At 31.5% G+C, this 19598-nt stretch overlaps 1 non-coding gene and 2 pseudogenes across 2 annotated transcripts; 2 read left to right on the top strand and 1 right to left on the bottom strand.

The window, feature by feature from the left end:
• The first annotated feature begins 1887 nt into the window (after positions 1–1887).
• Trnar-ucu (transfer RNA arginine (anticodon UCU)) lies at positions 1888–1961 on the top strand. The gene has a single exon. It is a non-coding gene; the product is annotated as a tRNA-Arg (tRNA).
• Positions 1962–4047: 2086 nt separating this feature from the next.
• On the bottom strand, positions 4048–7808 carry LOC149887321 (E3 SUMO-protein ligase ZBED1-like; annotated as a pseudogene). Its single transcript, XR_016453316.1, has 2 exons — positions 7426–7808; positions 4048–6219 (listed from the first exon to the last, which is right to left on the bottom strand). The product of XR_016453316.1 is annotated as an E3 SUMO-protein ligase ZBED1-like (transcript).
• An 8381-nt stretch (positions 7809–16189) lies between these two features.
• On the top strand, positions 16190–17949 carry LOC149887320 (uncharacterized; annotated as a pseudogene).
• Positions 17950–19598: the final 1649 nt, after the last annotated feature.

Genomic DNA, 19598 nt, shown 5'->3' with positions numbered 1-19598 from the left:
AGTGAGGCCGCTTTTTTTGTTTACAAATTGAATCCGCCATTTGTAATAAGGGCAAAAACTATATCCGCCATTTGTAATAAGGGCAAAAACTATATCCGACGTGCGAAATAAAAGTTAAAAATGCACGTTTTTGCCCGAATTAGAAATGGCTCCCACGGCTTCACATTTCGGATCGAAGTTAGACATCTAGTATATATAATATATCATTGACTTTTTTAACGAGCTACTTATTTAACGTGACACCGGCAAACGAGTAAATTGTTATTCGGGCTTTGCGGAACAAGATTTCTTATCCAATCAAATTAGGGAGACTTTCCTGTATTTAACGTTTAGTTTTTTAATCTTAAAATACCATAATTGAAATGTATAAATTACTCGCGTTATATCATTATTTTTAATTCCTTTTAAAAATAACAAATTGTGAATACAATTTAGAAATAATTCTATTCAGAATTTAGAAAGTAATAGTAAATACTTTTCAACTCTTTACGATCAACTTATTTATGGTAATTCATGTTTAAGATTTATATTTAACTATTAAAATATTGATTTATGACATTAGCTTTTTGAGATTGAGTTTATAATTTTTTGATGAGTTTGCGTAGTTGACAATGCTTTTGTTTTATTGATGCGTACGGTTATTTACAGGAACTGTTAATAATGAATCGTAAAAAACTTTCTGGTGCCCAAAATAGGGCATTGGCTTCCAAAAGGGTAAAAGATTGTGAAAAAAATAAATAAATACTCCAAGAATTACGTTGGTTCTACAAAGCTACTTTTATCAAAATACTGATTTGAAGGTGATTTAGTAGAAATATATATATATATATATATATATATATATATATATATATATATATATATATATATATATATATATATATATATATATATATATATATATAATTTTTGAAGCAATTTACGAATATTTTCGAAATTAATTATTTTTCACCCAATGTCAAAATCCGTTGCAGAGGGTGAAAGATCTTTTAGTAAACTTAAGATTATAAAATGTCCACCATGGGACAAGAGCGACTTTCAATCCTTATGATGCTGTCTATTGAAAATGATCTCGCGAAATCATTGTCATATGATGAAGTAATTTATAATTTTGCCTCGAAAAAAGCTCAAAAGCTTTATTAAAGTTAGGAATTGTTTATGCTGCGGTTAGTTAGCAAAAAATGAAATAAAGTTAAAGTAGCTATAAAGGCATAATGTACTTTTTTGCTTCTATGCTAAGTATATATATGAAGCGAAATCTTTAAGGGCGCAAAAAAAGGTTTCAACTGCACAGACATCATTTTCTGAATTAAAATCTTTATCTTTGCCATTTGGTTTAACGTCGATTCCCAGGGGAAAATACCTTGGATGTTTTTTTATTCGAAACGACCTTTAAGTTTGCTCCGCGAATTGCTTTGTCTTTTCCTTCAATAACTTACACAACTCACTTTACTCATTTAGACAAGTGGTCTACTATATATATCACAGATTCAACGTTCAATAAAAACTGTTTGTAGGTCTTCATAAGTTTTGAAGGATTTTCTGTAACCTTTTTTAATGAACCCTTAACTAATCGCACAGATCGTAAAATCCTCTTGAACATGGGGAGACAAGTAGGATGAATTTTAGAATTTAACTTCAAATGCTTTAAATGTTTTAAAATTATCAATTTCGACAAATTATGTTTATAAATTCCAAAAGCTTCTTATAAAATTGTAAGATTTCGTACATCCAAAACGTTATATACTAAGAAGGCTCCTGATTGTATAGATAAGGAACGCTAGCCTCAACGGTCCTGAGTATGATATAAAATAGTTGTAGTAACAACAATATTAAAAAATAAATAAAATTATATTTTTTAAAAAATATTTTCTTACAGTTATACAAGCCGCTGTGGCGCAATGGACTAGCGCGTTGGACTTCTAATCCAAAGGTTGTGGGTTCGACTCCCACCAGCGGTACAATAAATAGATTTTTTAAATTTCTACCTTCAACCCTTATATAAAAGTAAGTAATTTTACAGTTAAGCTTTTACATAAAACGTTTGTGCATAAATGTTAAAACAAAAAAAAAAAAAAAAGAGAACTGCAACAGAAGTAAAGCAATAAATGTCTGTAAAAAAAGGAAAATACTTTTAAACAGATTTGACTGTTCTTTTTTAACTATATTTATTAATTAAGGTTCAATAATATTGATTTAGAATATTACGCCCAATTATGGTCTTAAGCCGCAACTCCAAAAAATATTTGTAAGAAAAATATTAAGAAAATTTTAGTAGTACTGTAACAGTTCACAAGATATCAACAACTAACCTACAAAATAGGTAATTAGTTTTTTCTTAAATTAAATATATGTCAATCTCAACTATTATTCGCTTATTTTTATGAATATTAGTTGTGTTTAGACTTTTCTTTGCCAGAATGACATGGTGGCTCAAATATGGTAGAGATGTTCCTACTATATTTGAGCCACCATGTCATTCTGGCAAAAGATATATGATAAGGTGTATAATGGCTATCTTGCAGAAAGAGAGGAATTTGTTGTGGTAAATTATGAGGGTGAATACTGGGCTGGGCAAGTTATATTTTTGGAGTCTAATGAGTTCATATGAAATGTAAGACCGGATCTGGCCAGATGAAAAAAGGTTTCCATTTTTATCTTAATAAGGATGTTACAATCTTCATAAGCAAGTCAACACAGTTTAAGCACCAAAAGAGCTTTTCTATGCTCCTGAACTTAAAAATACATGGGTTAAATCAATGACTTTTCTCACGACTCATGAAACTTTATTCATATTTTATACTTTGTTTAATAATGATATTTTTGAGTTTTTCTTATTATAGTCAGTCGCCTTTCTCAAAAAACAATTTTGAACCCATTGTTCAAAGTTGTGCACTAACGAATGTCCACTTATGTGTGTAAAATACAGAATGTGTGGATATAAATTTAAAAAAAAGGTCAAAAGCACCTGTGTTTTTTAGTAAAAATAATTCAAATTAACTTTCATGTGACAAAATTGATTTAATCCGAAAAGATTGTATTTATTTGCATGACTTTTAGCGTAATTTGATCGCTTCACTATATTGATCTAACTAACTTAGAGTGTTTTTCCGCGCAATTTTGCCATGATAATCACTTGCTTTCAGAATTCTTCGAATAGCTTGTATTGATAATTGAACAAAGATTTCCTTCAACCCTCGCTGCTATTTTCTTAGAAGAATTCTTCGATCAACAATAAGTTTTCGAATGAAAGAGGTTTTTAACTTGAGTTTAACTTTTGATGAATGACCCGATTTTGCTTCGCTGAATACTGAGCCAGTAGTATCAAAGCGATTGATGGAAGTAGTGAGACGATGAGATATCTACTGGAGTACTTCGGAACATGTTATCCACGAATGTAAAGTCAGTTCATAATTTCCATTAGGAGTTGCACCACTATGGCACAAGCATGTGATTATGCCACTGCTATAACTCTGCCATTAAAATTTGCCATCATTGTGTTCAATTTTACTACATGTTAAATATATGTTTTATGGGCGTTTAATATCGGTATTGTTACTTTTTTAAAGTAAAATCTTTTCTATTTAATTTTCTTCTGGTATTATTTCTGTTCAACTTTTATAGGTCAACAGAACATAATTGATAAATGATGCAGTATATTTTTGTTTGTAAATGGGCTATCTTAAAAAACCCCTCTTATGCAAGAGGGTGAGTCATTTTAAGACATCAGGCATTTTCTGCGGTATAAAAACTTGTAGATCATACTGCAAAAAGAATTTCAATAGGACATCTTTTATAGTAATATAATCTATGAGTTTGCAACTTAACTTCTGCCCGTATATAAATTCCTGTATACATCTCTTATATATAAATAAATGGGTTAGTGTTGTCACGGTACCAAAATTACAGTATTCGGTACCGATACCAGTGAAAATCCACGGTTCTCGGTACCAATTTCGGTACCAAACCAAAGTTTAATTTAGACTAAATTTGCCAATAAAAATTCACGATTCTTTGTTTCAAAGCAAAACACAAAAACATGCTAGCTGAAAAACACACTATTTTTATTAATAAAGTTAAACAATGCCATTCTTCATACTTGTTTAAAATTGTGTTTCAACTTTTTTCACAAATAATAAATGAAAAATTACAAACCTAAAAAACGCAATTTTTATAAATTAAACAAAATATGCCATGACCAACAAGTAATAAACTAAAATATTATTATAAATGTAAAAAAACAATGGCATAATTTAAGTATTTCAAGCCAAGGATTGTAAACATTTAAGTAATTAAATAACTAGATAAATAACAAAACAATAAGCCATGACTGAATAATCACTCTTATTTATAAACTTTAACATTTTTATAAATTAAACAAAATATGCCATAACTGAACAAGTTGTAAATTAAAATATTATTATACATGTAAAAAAACAAAACAACAACGGCATAATTTAAGTATTTCAAGCCAAGGATTGTAAACGTTTGAGTAATTAAATAACTAGATAAATAACATTTTTCACCCAAATCAATACTGGTCTACACAGTTATTCCTTAAGTTACTTTCTTTGCCATTTCCAGATTTTCAGATAGAAACACTAACATATCAACATGTTCCTGATTCAGTCTTGAGCGTCTTGGGCTAACAATTTACCCTGCAGTACTGAACACTCTTTCAGATGAACAGCTAGATGCAGCAATGCAAAGGTACTTCCTGGCAAACTCTGATAGTTGAGGTAGAGTACCCATATTTGTTTTCCACCAGATAAGTGGATCATCCTCAGCACTGACCTCAGGCATCTGATCGTACACCAAGAATTCACCATTTATCTCGTCACTTGCAGAAAGAGGTGCATGACTTGAGGATGCTGGCTCTCCTTTTTCTTTCTTTTCCCCTTGTATGGTGGAAAGCAGAAACTTTAGGTCATTTTTGGATTTTTTTGATGGCCTGACTTCTTTACTTGACAATCCTCTAGACACCCGAGATGCAATTCCTTCTTTTTCATTGCCCATTTTTTTCACCTCATCCAGGAGACTTTGCTTCACATCATCCTTTAGAGAGTTCTTAAATCGTGGATCAAGGCAGGTTGCAGTGTTCAAAAGAAACCGTAGCTGCAGGTCATCATAGCGATGCTGAAGATACTCGTGTATCTTTTCCTTCATCTCTTGGGCTAATGCAGAGTCACTTTGTTCATGACTGAGACACTCAAATATCTTCCAGAGTAACGGCATGACTGAAGACAGGGTGGTATGTTTTTCCCCGCTAAGTGCATCAGTAAAGGGACTGAGTGGCTTAAGAACTGCTTTAACAGTTTCTAAAACTGTAATATCTGAGTCTTTTGGCATCAGATGCCATTTTTTCCTGTCTTCAGCCAGGACAGTACAGACAACCTGCTGCTGCTCCAAGAAACGTTTCACCATATCGTATGAAGAATTCCAGCGAGTGGGTTCATCATGAATGAGTTTGTGGTCTGGAGAGGACAGATCTTTCTGTTTCTTGATCAGCTGACGTGAAAGTTTTGGGGATCTTGTAAAGGCAGAAATAGTTTTTCGAAGCCTTGACAGCACTGCAGACACCCTGTTTATGTCTAATGCCTTATTTACAACAAGGTGGAGATTGTGTCCAAAACAAGGAATCCAGGTGTAATCCTCAAAGGCTTTTTTATTATTTGTGGCATTGTCTGTTGTGATGCCTGACATTCTTGCAATGTCCAACTTCCAGTCTTCAAGTTTTTCTTCAAAGGCCTCCTTCAAACTTTCAGCAGTGTGGTCTGTGTTGAGACCACAACAGCCAAGACACCAGGATTGCAATTCCCATGATTTAGTAATGTACTGCAGAGTTAAAGACATGAAAGTGTCTGCAGTTCTACTTGTCCAAAGATCTGTTGTGCAGCTGTAAAATGATTTGTCTCTGAGATGCTGGATTATGAGGTCTCTGGTGTCATTGTACATGCGGGGAATCTCAGTGTACATAAAAAAGTTTCGACTTGGAAGCTGGTATTTTGGGTTGAAATGATGGAGCATTTGTTGGAATCCACATTTTTGAACTGTATAAATGGGCACTTTATCAATACATATGAATTCAGCAACAGCTAGGTTCAGCTTTCTTGCCTCAGGTGAGTTTTTGTCATATTTTTGTTGCCACTGAAAAGCTTCTGTAACTGTTACCTGTTTATGAGTTTGCGGGGGTGTTCCATGGTCTTCCTCAGCTTGCAGCTGTAAAAGGAAAGTATAATAAATATACTTTATAAGTATAGAAGTCAAAAATGGGCTGAGTCTGAACATATGAAACATTAGTTTTTCTCTAAATAACAAACCTCAGCTTTTATAATAGCCTATATAATAGCTTATATAAAGCCTATATAAACAATTATAATAAATAATTAGTACTTGTAAAAAGATTAAATATTTTAAATTTTGTTAAAAAATACTTTTTGTATAAAAGTGTTTAATCCTTTACATGGTAGGTAACTACATAATTTCTATTTGTAGCACCATGGAAGTAAAAAAGTAAAGGATTAGAAGGATTTTCCCAATAATTAAATATAATATTTGTAGTTTTATTTATTTTATAAGTATGTATTTTTTATAATAAATTTAAAACTATTTCTATAACTAATTTTATTTCCATTTTTATAATGCGATAAAAACCTTTAATACTTTAATCGAAAAAACTATACATAAAACTTTATTCGCTAAAACGTTTTCTTCGATAAATATTTTTTATTTTTTTGGAATTTTTTTATTTATTTTTTTGAAGAAGGAAAGAATCAGCAAAAATATATATTTGTATTATCTTTTACTAAATTTTAATTTTTTTTATTAATTTAAATCGTTTAGAACTATTTTTAATATCAATTTTATTAACAACAATGACTTTATTCAAAACATTGAACGCTGTTCAAAACTTTTAATGCCTAAACGTTTTAATTAGAAGTCACTTAAAAAGTTACATTTCGCTTTTGAAGTCACCGATTTTATTTTCTCTGTAAAGTCATTCTATTAAAGACGTCAAAATCTTTTTTACAAAAGACTTTTTACAAATAACTTTTTACAAACGACTTTTTACAAACGACTTTTTATGAGCGACTTTTTAAAAACAACTTTTTACAAACGACTTTTTACAAGAGACTTTTTACAAAATCTTTTTTCGAAAAGACTTTTTACAAACGACTTTTTACAAATTACTTTTTATAAGAAATACTTATTAAAAGAAAAGTCTTAACAATAGGTTGTAAAAAAACGTAAAAAAAGTATATATTTTTTAAATTTAATTTTTAAGCTTATTATTGTTATTTTAATCTTTCTGTAAGAATTATTTTTGGCTGTTTATTTCTATCCGACTGGTTCAGACATTCAAATTAAAATATGATATATAATTCATAACAGAAGCTCTATATCTGAAATTAGTTTGAAACTTACCTGCTTGAACTCTTTCATCAGATCCGGGTGTCGGTCTTTGAGGTGTTTTATTAAGTTCGATGTGTTTCCTCCTTTTGAGTGAAAACTTCGGCGACATCGTTTGCAAATGGGTTTTTATTATCAATGATATTCCCCTTGTCATCAGCCGCAAATCCAAAATATTTCCACACATGGCTCTTTCCTCCTTTTTTCTCAACAAGTGGATTTAGAGCTACCACATCAGCTGCACCACCGGTCGCCATTTCTCAGCAGTTTAACCCTTAAATGCATGATTTTTTAAAAAACATCAGAAAAAATCAATAATATGTATAACGATTCGCTAATTCGTTTAAAAAAAGTTTGAAAACCAGATTTTAAAGTTATAACAGTTTTTTTAAAAAAAAAGATGTGTTGCATATCTGCAACATTATGCATCAAAGTATAAATTTATTGCGATGTATAATAGGTTTTAAAACACTTATTTTTCTTATTGCAGCACAGATGCACGCCACATTTCTCACATAAAGTTTGTGCATATCCTTTACATTTAGGAAATTTACATCTGGCTCGTCCATCAGTCCAGGTTATCCAATGCCCTACTTGATCTAGGCGAACTTCCTTTGGTGGCGCAAACTGAGATAACTTACTTTTTTTTTTGGCTTCCATCATTTCTTCTAATGTAGCATTGCTAGGGCGACCTCGTTTAATTGTATTTTTTTGTCCAACTTTCATTAAACAAAGACAATTCTTTCCGAAACTCAAAAAATGTCAGTTTTTCTTGCTAATTTTGATTAGAACTTAATACTCTGTTATAAAGAATTCAAGAATTTGCTAATGTCATGTCAAGGAAATGACAAAAAAGACGCATATACCATTTCTTGCTTTTTAATATAATTTTGTGTCTTGAAATTATACCATCCATCAAATCAACACCTCCCATGTGACAGTTGTACTCTTTTATAACAAATGGACAGCTAATGTCTTTTTCTTTGTTTTGTTGAAGCGGTTAATAGTTTTCAATAGTAGCTGCCCTGCATATATGGAAAGTAGACTAACTGCTTTATTGTCTTTCTAGACCAAGGAGCGTATTTCTATTTCATTTACTTCTCCAACAAACTCATAGGATGCTCCTCTAGCATTTTTTTAAATTATTTCTTCTGTCGGAAGTTTGCAATCAGGTATTCTATTGCGACGTACAGTCCCTAAGCTTAGTATACCTTTTTTAGCTAGATATACTAAAAGAGCTGGAGATGTATAGTAATTATCAAAGTATAGTCTGTAGTTTTGATTTGTTGGGATAATGGTAGATAATCTTACCACAACATTTGCAGAAGCTCCAAGATCTGGTTGATCTATTTCTGTTCTTTTGTTTTCTTGACCAGAATAAACTTCAAATTTGTAAGCAAATCCACTAACTCGACAAAGTACAAATAATTTAAAACCCCACTTGAATGGTTTTATTGGAATATACTGCTTCAAAAAGTGACTAACTTTTGTGGAACATAACTGTTCGTCTACTGACAAGTGTGCTTCCAGAGGAACCATAGAATTTTTTAAGTTGAGATGATCAATAAGTAGTCTAATTTTGTGAAGTCTATCATGTGAAGGGTTTCCTTGAGGTAAATGTTTAGTGTTATCATTGAAATGAATAAACTGGCGAATTTTCTCAAATATATTACCTGTCATACAGTTTTTAACACTGCTAATTTCAACCTCTGGGGACCAATATGATCAGACATTAGGTAGTCATAATATTGACATGTAAATAATAATGCCAATATATTGTCTCAGTTCTGATAGATTTAAATTTAATGGCTTACTAATGTTAGTCTGTATTGAGTATTTGATTCATCTACAATCATTTGCAGCAAGTCATCTGAAAAAAAGTTTTGAAAACATTTATAGGTTGAACTCATGTCAAGAAATTCACTTGGAAGACTATCATTTCCATAAAATTTAAGCTGATCATCTGTCAAGATTAAGTTCTTATTTTTCAACAATATCTGCCTCTTTTTTTTGCTAAGTTTTTTGATTTAGATTGAGATAAGCACACGTCTTCAGTGTAAGTTTCATGTTTTTCTTCATTTGTTGATTTTGTATTGTCTTCATCGCGCTCATGCACACAATGAAGATAACATTGTCCTCATCTTCATTTAATATTTGTAAATCTTCATTAAATGAATATTCAGGATCTATAAGAGAATCTTCACTAATTTCACTTAAATGGTCTATGAAGTATTGAAAATCCTCCTCACTTAACAGCTGTTGTGATTCTTAGTGTTTATATTGTTTTTGAACTTTTTGTGTTATATTTAAAACTCTTGTATCTTTAGATAAGTATATTATTGTTGAATAAAGCCTTTATCAAGAGGTTTATGTTTATTGGGTTCATCACAATTTATTCAACATATATATATATATATATAATGTCAAAGATCTTAAAACCAACAAGGTTTGATCTTGACCATAATGCACCAACTGCTTCAAAAGAATGGAAGCATTGGAAACGAACATTTGAGAATTTTATTGAGGATTGTGGAGAGGATGCTCCAGATAAATTTCGCTCCATCATTAATTTTATATCATCCAATGTTTATGATTACATTGAAGAGTGTGATTCCTATGAGAGCATCATTGAAACACTGGAAAACATATATATAAAAACCCCTAATGAAATTTTTGCAAGGCATCAATTACTAATAAGGCATCAAACATCAGGTGAATCTCTTGAAGACTTTCTTCAGGAACTACGCAAACTTAGCAAAAACTGTAATTATAAAGATGTCTCAGCTGAACAATATCGAGAGGAACAAATAAGAGACGCTTTTATTTCTGGAATAACCTCAAATTACATTCGTCAACGCCTTCTTGAAAATTCAACATTGAATTTACAATCAGCATTTAACCAAGCTCGCTCTCTTGACATTGCTCAGAGGAACTCTGAGTCTTATATACAGAAACCCCCCTCATCATCAACCAGTCCAAATATTGTTGCTACTATAGAGTTACCAGAAGAATCAGCAGCAGCACTTAATGCAATGCCTGTTCATCCACAAACAAATTGTATTTATTGTGGTAATCAATCTCACAACCAACTCAATCGAACCTCTGCTCGGAAAAATTGTCCAGCTCAAAATGTTACATGTTTTAAATGTGGAAAAAAAGGACATTTCTCCAAAGTTTGTCTTGGCCGGTCAATCAATAAGACCCACAGTGTTACTGCTGCAGTGCATAAACCAAGTTTGTGTACTCTTTCAAGTGGCTGTCCTGAGAGCCTTTCTCATGCATCTGTTGTTGTCAAAATTAATGATGAATCATTAACAGCACTAATTGATTCTTGTAGTTCAGATAATTTTATAAGCAAAAAAATTATTGATAATTTGAAAATAAAAACGATACCCAGTAAAAGAAAAATTTCTATGGCCCTCACAACAATGGAGTCTGGTTTGGTGGGTTGTAGCTCAGTTAACCTCGAACTAAATGGTTTACTGTATAATAATGTTCGGTTTGGTGTCTTGGAAAATCTTTGTAGTGATATCATACTTGGATATGACTTCCAAAAGCAACACAAAAATCTTATTTTTCCGTTTGGTGGAGAAAAAGAAGACTTAATAGTCACGAAGGAAAATAACCTATGTGCCCTGCAAATGGCTCAAATAAAAATACCTTCCTTGTTTATGGGTATTTCAAACAAAACGCAGCCAATAGCTACTAAATCAAGAAGGTTTAATAAAGATGACCAAAATTTTATTGAAAGTGAAATATCACAGCTATTATCAGATGGTATACATCATTTGAAGCAAATGGTAAATTGTTCCAATTTTGCAGGATTCCATTTGGAGTTACTAATGGTGTGTCTATGTTCCAAAGATCTATGGACAAATTTGTTGAAGAAGAAAAGTTGCATGACACTTTTCCATACCTTGACAATATAACCATTGGTGGCTATGATCAGGCACATCATGATGAAAATTGTCTACAGTTTCAAAGCGCCTCACAACGTTGGGGCTTAACATTAAATGAATCAAAATCTGTCATTTCAGTTCCTTCGATAAATATTCTTGGTTATTGCATTAGTCATAACAACATAAAACCAGATACTGAACGATTACGTCCTTTAGATTTACTACCTCCTCCATCTGATGTTTTATCACTTCGTCGAACTTTGGGTATGTTTTCTTATTACTCAAAGTGGATCCCTTCTTTTGCTAATAAAGTTCGACCTTTAATTAATGTTAAATCATTCCCAGTCGATAGTGAAGCATTTGAAGCATTTCAATTACTTAAAAGAGAACTTCACTCTGCCACTTTGAGTTCTATTGATGAGAGTTTACCTTTTGTTGTTGAATGTGATGCATCAGATGTAGCTGTATCAGCTACCTTGAATCAAAATGGTCGCCCAGTTGCCTTCATGTCTCGGACATTAAACAAAAGTGAAATTAATTACCCTGCAGTAGAAAAAGAAGCAGTGGCTATTATTGAAGCTGTTCGAAAATGGCGGCATTTATTGTTACGAAATCAATTCCAGTTAATCACTGATCAGCGTTCTGTAGCTTTTATGTTTGATAACCAAAAGAAAACAAAGATTAAAAATAGTAAGATTCAGTGCTGGAGGATGGAGTTAGCAGAGTTTAGCTATACTATATCGTATCGTCCTGGAAGTGATAATGTAGTCCCTGATGCACTTACGCGTGCTTTTTGTGCCACAACTCAACCTCAAACAAACCTAAGCGATATACATAACTGTTTATGTCATCCAGGAGTCACTCGCATGCTTCACTTTGTTAAATCTAAGAACTTACCTTTTTCCACCGAAGAGGTCAAGAAAATTTGCTCTAACTGCCATATTTGTTCAGAATTAAAACCAAAGTTTTATCGATCTGCAAATGTCAGTGAGTTAATCAAATCGATACGTCCAATGGATCGTCTAAGTATAGATTTTAAAGGACCATTGCCATCGAATTCTAGAAATAAGTATTTATTTACAGCTATTGATGAATATTCTCGGTATCCATTTGCAATCCCGTGTCCAGATATCAGTTCAACAACCGTTGTGAAATGTTTAGACCAAACATTCTCTTTTTGTGGTTTTCCAACTTACATTCATTCTGACAGAGGCTCGTCATTCATATCTAATGAACTAAAATCTTACCTGACTCAGAAAGGAATTGCAACAAGTAATTCCACTCCATATCATCCTATCAGTAATGGACAAGTTGAGAGGTACAATGGATTGATTTGGAGAAATATTTGTTTGGCACTAAAAACCCACAACCTAGATGTTAGAAATTGGGAGATTGTTCTATCCGATGCCCTTCACTCACTACGTTCGTTATTATCAACTGCAACTAATTGTACACCCCATGAGAGATTATTCAGTTTCCCTCGGCGTTCATCATGTGGAACTTCATTACCCTCATGGTTAACTCCTGGTCCCATTTTTCTTAGATGTTTTGTGCGAACAAACAAAAATGATAATCTTGTTGAGTAAGTCGAATTAGTGGATGTAAACCCAACATATGCTAATATTCGTTACCCGGATGGAAGAGAATCAACTGTTTCACTTCAAGATCTTGCACCATACTCTGCCCCACAAGAAAAGTCTTGTAATATCAACGAGAATAGAATTATTGAATCTCATGATAATGCAACTGCGGAAGTGTTTAATGTAAATAAAAGCCCATCACCGAAAATTGCATCGGAAATAAGTGTCGAAGTCAATAAACCAATAAATGAGTCATCTACTGACGTTTTGCGACGTTCTACAAGAACTTGCAAAGTTCCTGCAAAATTTGATGACTTTATACTAAACTGACAAAGCTAGTGTCTTTTCTATATAGATGGGAAAATTGTTGTGATTCTTAGTGTTTATATTGTTTTTGAACTTTTTGTGTTATGAACTTTTTGTGTTATATTTAAAACTCTTGTATCTTTAGATAAGTATATTATTGTTGAATAAAGCCTTTATCAAGAGGTTTATGTTTATTGGGTTCATCACAACAGCTTCATTTTAATTTTGTTTGACATAATTTTAGCTGAAAAATACTTTAAAAAATTTTGATTTATTGACTAAATTCACACGCACTACATACATAAGACAACATACATTTAGCATTACTCATAAAGAGAGAGAGAAAAAAAAAAGATAATACATAATAAGATAATAAACAAAGACTAGAATGCATAAAGTAGCATTTCTGCAACATACAAACTTAATATAATTACTCACTATAACGTTAAATTCATAACAACAAATAATTTTAAAAATAAAGACCAACCTTTAGAAAAACGAAAATAAATTTATTTGAACATAAAAGAACGCATTATCTACTTCAAAAATCACTAGAAAATTGAATAAAATAGTCAACTCGGAAAAATGTAATATGAAGAAGTAAAACCTCTCTTGCGCAGTGATTTTGAAAATATTGGCCAAAAAAGTATGCACACACTTTAGTATATCCACTTATCAATACAGCAACACCATGCATTACTTATAAACAAATTTTAAAATTGCTTTATAAGTGATAAATAAGTATGTTGCATTTCTGCAACACCATGCATTTAAGGGTTAATAAAGAGGACGCGCTACTGCACGCATGCGCATCAAGGAATCGGGTTTGAACGGGTCTTCGGTACTACCGGTACTTAAGAAAACTTGGTACCGTGACGTTTGCATTTTTTTAGTACCGACTTGGTACCGAAGTACCGGGTCTTTTGACAACACTAAAATGGGTAACAATTATTTTTGGTTTTTCTTATTGTTTGGTAACTTTGATAAATGTTCTTATTTCGAACTTTGATCCCACTCTCTTTAAGATATAAAAGTGCTTTTTTTGCATTAATACATATCCTATAAATAATTTAGTTTAACTAATATATTTATATAAGTAATTCAGTTAACATATATATATATTTAATTATATATATGATAAATAGTTTAATTTATAACTAATTAAAGGTGATCGTTGTTTTTCTAGTTCAAATACTTTTTATATTAATTATAAATTTTTTTAAAAAAATTTACGTTGAAGCTAAATAAATTTTAAATGATATTATTAGTGTAAGTCCGGGGTAGATGGCCGTAGCTTTTGTTAGAGGCTATAAAAATCAAACTAATGGTATTTTTTACAAACTATTTATTTCAGACCAGTCTTTTATTATTTGAGTATACAAAATCATTAAGTAATTAACAAATTTTAATCAAATAAAATTAAAAAATATATATATATAACGAAAACTCTCGATTGGCCATCTCTCCCGAGGTGTCCGTGAGAGATAACCATGGTAGTAAGGGGATGATGGCCAGTAGTTTACTTCACTCTTTTTTTTAGTTTTCAGCATCTCTTCTTTTCTCTTTTTTTGGCCACATTTAGAACTATATATTATTAAATTCGGTACAGTTTTCATGAACCCAAAATGAGCAAATGACACATTGTAACCAGTCCTTAATAAGTTGAGTAGCTTAATAATTTTCCCCACATCCAGTGCAGTTGTCTTGTTCATTTTTTGTATCAATATTTGAATCGTACTGGTTCTTCTTCGTCCTCATTGCTTTCTAAAATCCTTTGAACAAACTTTCGCTTTCTAGCTACCTTAATCTTCTCAGTCTTATTTTCTTTATTTTCCATTAACTTTTCTTTTTTAATTTCTCTTCTTTGGCATTTTTTTTCCTGTTCTTTGAATTTCTTAACTCTATATAACATTTAGAAGTTAAAAGAATGCCTACTTGCTTCGCCCGTTTTCTTGTTTCAACAACTTTCGGTGGTATTGGTGAATTCAGCGTTTTTTTATTTTTATCTTTAAAAATGCAAGCAGGTGACAAAAAAGTTCCTTTGGCATTTCAACATCTAATAAGAGTAACCTTTCTCGGTAGAAGTTATCGTAGGTACAGCCTTTGATCCTTTTTCTGTCAAAACGTGTCCTTGGCGATTATTTAATTGCAGACCCGATTCATTCATATTGAAAATACAGTTTGTCTTTCCCATAAGTTCATCATCTGAGAAAACCTGCTCCAATAACTTGAAATAAGCGTCGACTTCTACTCTGTTCTTAGCTTCAGATCTAGCCAATGAGACTCCTTCAGACTTTCGTAATGAAATATTAGGGAGTCTTTTCAAAAACATTTGCATCCAATCACAACCAACTTTTTAAATTGTTTTATTGAATCTGTGAGATATGTTCACTCGTTCTGCAAAATGAAATGCTATAGCCCTGACATCATTAATAGTCAATGGGAAAACTTTACTTTGCATGGTTTTTATCAATGGATCCATTCGGAACTCCGTCTCGTCGGATTTTTCTCGGTTTTTCGGAGTTTCGGAGTTCGAGAGAAATCGAGAAACCTCGACGGAACTTCGACGAGGTTTTTAGAAAATATCAATTTTTACTCGTAAATTAATTAAATTCTTATTTTATTTCTACGCTGCTTTTACAATAGTTCATGTTATTTTCAAAATATAAGTGTTCTCTTTGTTCAATATCAACACAAATTTACATCGCAAAGCAATTAGTAATGCACAGTGGGACAAGTGGTAGTGGTGGAAAAATCCTCAAAAAAAAAGCTTATTCTATTCCAAACCATATAACAGAACATACTCGTACTTTTCCATTGTACTATTTCAGAAACTCTTCAAAAGATCATTATTTACAATATATACAAAAACTGGTCTTAAAATAACGAGGTAAGTTTTAAACATATAATACTTTTTTTTTACAATAATATCGTATATCGTATGATCAAAATAATTTTCTCCACCTTAAGTCTAATATTCTTTTATAGAGAAAAATGGTTTCGGAAGCGTGGAAATACTTTGATAAAGTTGTAGTAAATGATAAGAAATACGGAGATTGCAAAAAAATGCCATAAAAGAATCGCTTGTCCAGGAAGCAGCACAAACGGCCTAATTGGTCACATCAAAAGTTGCGAGAAAATAGATTTAAAACCATCCAGTTCCAGACCAGGTTTGACAAAGATATTGTTAAACTATCTTCTTGCCAAGTTGACAGCTCTTGATGGATACTCGATTAGGTCCATAACTCAATCTGAAACACTAAGAATGCTTTTTGAAAATTATGGGCATAGTTTGCCCAAGTCAGCGTCCACAATTTCAGAAAAAATTAAGATGTTTCATGCTGAAGCCAAATGTTTAATGATCGCTGAATTGGCTGCATTGAAAGCAAAAGGAGAAAAATTTGGACTAACAGGTGACGAATGATGTAGCAATAGAGGTAGAAGATACTACAACTTAAATGTTCATTACGACCGAACATATTGTTAAGGAATGGTGAAATTGCCTTCTCCTAGTTCTGCCGAAACATTAAACATTTTAAGAATGCAAAAATTAAAAGAATTTGGTATAGATGATGAAGATGTTGCAGGTAAAACTACGGATGGCTGTAGCTGGATGGTGATATTGGGTACCATGTTTAAGTTTCCACATCAAATCTGCCAGAATCATTCAATTCATTTGAGTGTTTGTGATTTGCTATACGCTAAAAAAGGTTGTCGCGAAATTGTGAACAAAGAAACTGAATCGGATGTTGAAACAGAAACAGAAACTGATGGAGAGACTGAAGGAGAGTTTCTTATTGACTATTCGGAGAATGAGATTGAATATGAAGAAAATATCGAAAAAAGTCTACAGAAACTTCGAATACTAATTAAGTTTTTAAAATATTCATCGTTTCGATATGAAATTTTTAAAAGAATAATACACAAAGTTTACGGATCTTCGCATGACAAAGGACTATTGCTCGACAACCGCACTAGATGGAACAGTGTTTTTCAGATGATCAAAAGATTTTTGGACTGCTTAGAAGCTGTAAAAAAAACACTCGAAGAACTAAACTGCTTAAACATGTTAGATGATATTGACTTGGATTTCTTAAAATCGCTGTCTGACTTATTGAAAGTCATTGCTGACGCTGCAGTTCGATTGGAAAAACCAAATAAAACAATTTTGGAGTGTGACATCATTATGGAAAAGTTAGTAAGGAAATTGAAGGTTATAGAAACTGACATCAGTTCTAATTTTGCAGAGGCGTTAATCTCCAGATACGAAAATCGTAAAAACATTATGTTGGTATCATTAAATCGTTATTTGCACAATCCCGATTTTTTTAAAAATAAAAACCACACATTTTTTTACGCTTCCAAAAAAGATATTCAAGTTTATGCAGCAAAATTATTTGATCAACTATTTGCAACAAAAGAAAATAGTCTCCAAACAAAGTCAGATGATCGCGCTAAAAGCAAACAAGAAGAACCATCACAATCGACATCTTTTTTTGTCGAAATTCAAGAAGTTTTATTTCAAAATTAATCAACAGCTAAAAAGCCAAAAAAAGTCAAGACCTTCACTGATCAGTTAAAAGAATACGAAGTAACTGGTGTGAAATCAGAAGCAGTTTTGAAATTTGAACTAGCCATCCACAGAATTCAAGCAACTTCCTCGGAAGCAGAAAGAGTTTTCTCCTCGTCTTCCAGATTTGTCACAAAGTTTCGTAGTTCACTTTCTGATGAAATGATAAATGTTTTCATCTTTTTAAAATATTATTTTAAAAGATCTTCAGAATAAATACATTTTTAATATTCTTTTTTTAGTTTTTACTATAGGTACCCCAAGAAGTCTTAATTACAGAGCACCGCGGAAGGGCATTTAATTGAAAGTTCACGCCTTCTTCCTAACCGATGCTGGTTAGAAAGCCATTTATTAGATAAAACTTGTTCGTTAAAAGATTGCGATAAGAAAAATATTTAAGTACTAAGGAATATAAAAATGTATTTTTTTAAAAAATTTATTATAAATTATAAATCGAAATATATAAAAATAAAAAAATAAAATATAAGAACAATGTTTAATTATCAACTAGATAGTTTAATTTTTTAATTTATAACAAAGTTTTATCAAAGCTCCGATTTTTTCTCGACTCCGACGGAGTTTCTTCTCGATTTTTCTCGACTCCGATTTTTCTCGATTTTGGATCCTCTTGTTTTTATATGAGTAACAAACTTTTTTTTTGTGTTCAACAACCATTGAAGACGGCCCGATTGGTCCTTTTTTATCATTATCATTTTTGTATCTTCGTTACAATGATTTACGTGGAATGCCGTAGGTTTTAGATACAGAGTAGATGGTCATTTCCTGATTTTTAACAGAATAATTAGCGGCTTTTAGTTATTTTTTTGTCCAATTACCACGCCCTGTAACTGTTTTCCTCTTGTAGACATTTGGCATCTACAAATAAGTAGCTTTCAAAATTTTTTACACCTTTGAAAACGAATAAAGAGGTTTTTACTTACTTTTTGATTTAATTTCACTATAACTTTGCACGTGTACTAGCGGTCTCCGCCGACAGAAGCGAACTAAGCGTAAACTAGCGCTATCTAGCTTTTAGTTCCGAAAATAATTGAACTGGCCATCTCTCCCATTGAAACGGCCATCCCTATATAATACAAAAAGCCATTATTGTACTATATAGCATTATTGTACTATATAGCATTATTGTACTATATAACAAACCATTTAAGCGTTAATAAACACATTAGTGTTAAATTTTCATAACTAACATTTTCATTTTTTATTTTATTTCTTAACCTGAATAATTTATTTGATTTTTTGAAGAAATTTTAAAAAAATTTAGCAACAGGTAGTATATTGATTTTTAAAATTTCATATGATTTAATTTAATTCAATTCAAATGATTTTAATTTTAAATGATTTAGCGTATTATTGCATATATTTTCAGAAGTATGATAAAATCAAAGGTGAAAAGCATTACAAACAGAACTCCAATAACCACTTTACACAAACAACATTATTCCATTAAAGAAGTTGCAAATAAATTAGATAATATCTAATTTAGGACAATAAAGAGATTTTATAAGATTGGTATCCATGGTAACATAAGTAACCCAACAGGATAAGGAAGGCCATAACATCTGAGGCGGATGAAACCAAAACACGTTCGCATACTTGCTAATAAGTTATATTTATTTACTTACCAATATGTTAATCTACAACTCAGATACATTTTAGCATTCGCATTTAAATATACTACACACACAAACTCATATACACAAACCTACACATATATACCTCACACATTCATTCAAACATATACACATATTTCATCATACATATTTTTTAACAATTATACAAACAATTTTCTTCAAATGAAATATTATTAAATTT

This window comes from Hydra viridissima, unplaced genomic scaffold (genome assembly GCF_058129835.1).
Source record: "Hydra viridissima isolate aposymbiotic clone 2 unplaced genomic scaffold, HvirCarnegie_v1 scaffold_6, whole genome shotgun sequence".
Lineage (NCBI taxonomy): Eukaryota > Metazoa > Cnidaria > Hydrozoa > Anthoathecata > Hydridae > Hydra > Hydra viridissima.
This window is presented reverse-complemented; position numbering and strand designations above follow the sequence as displayed.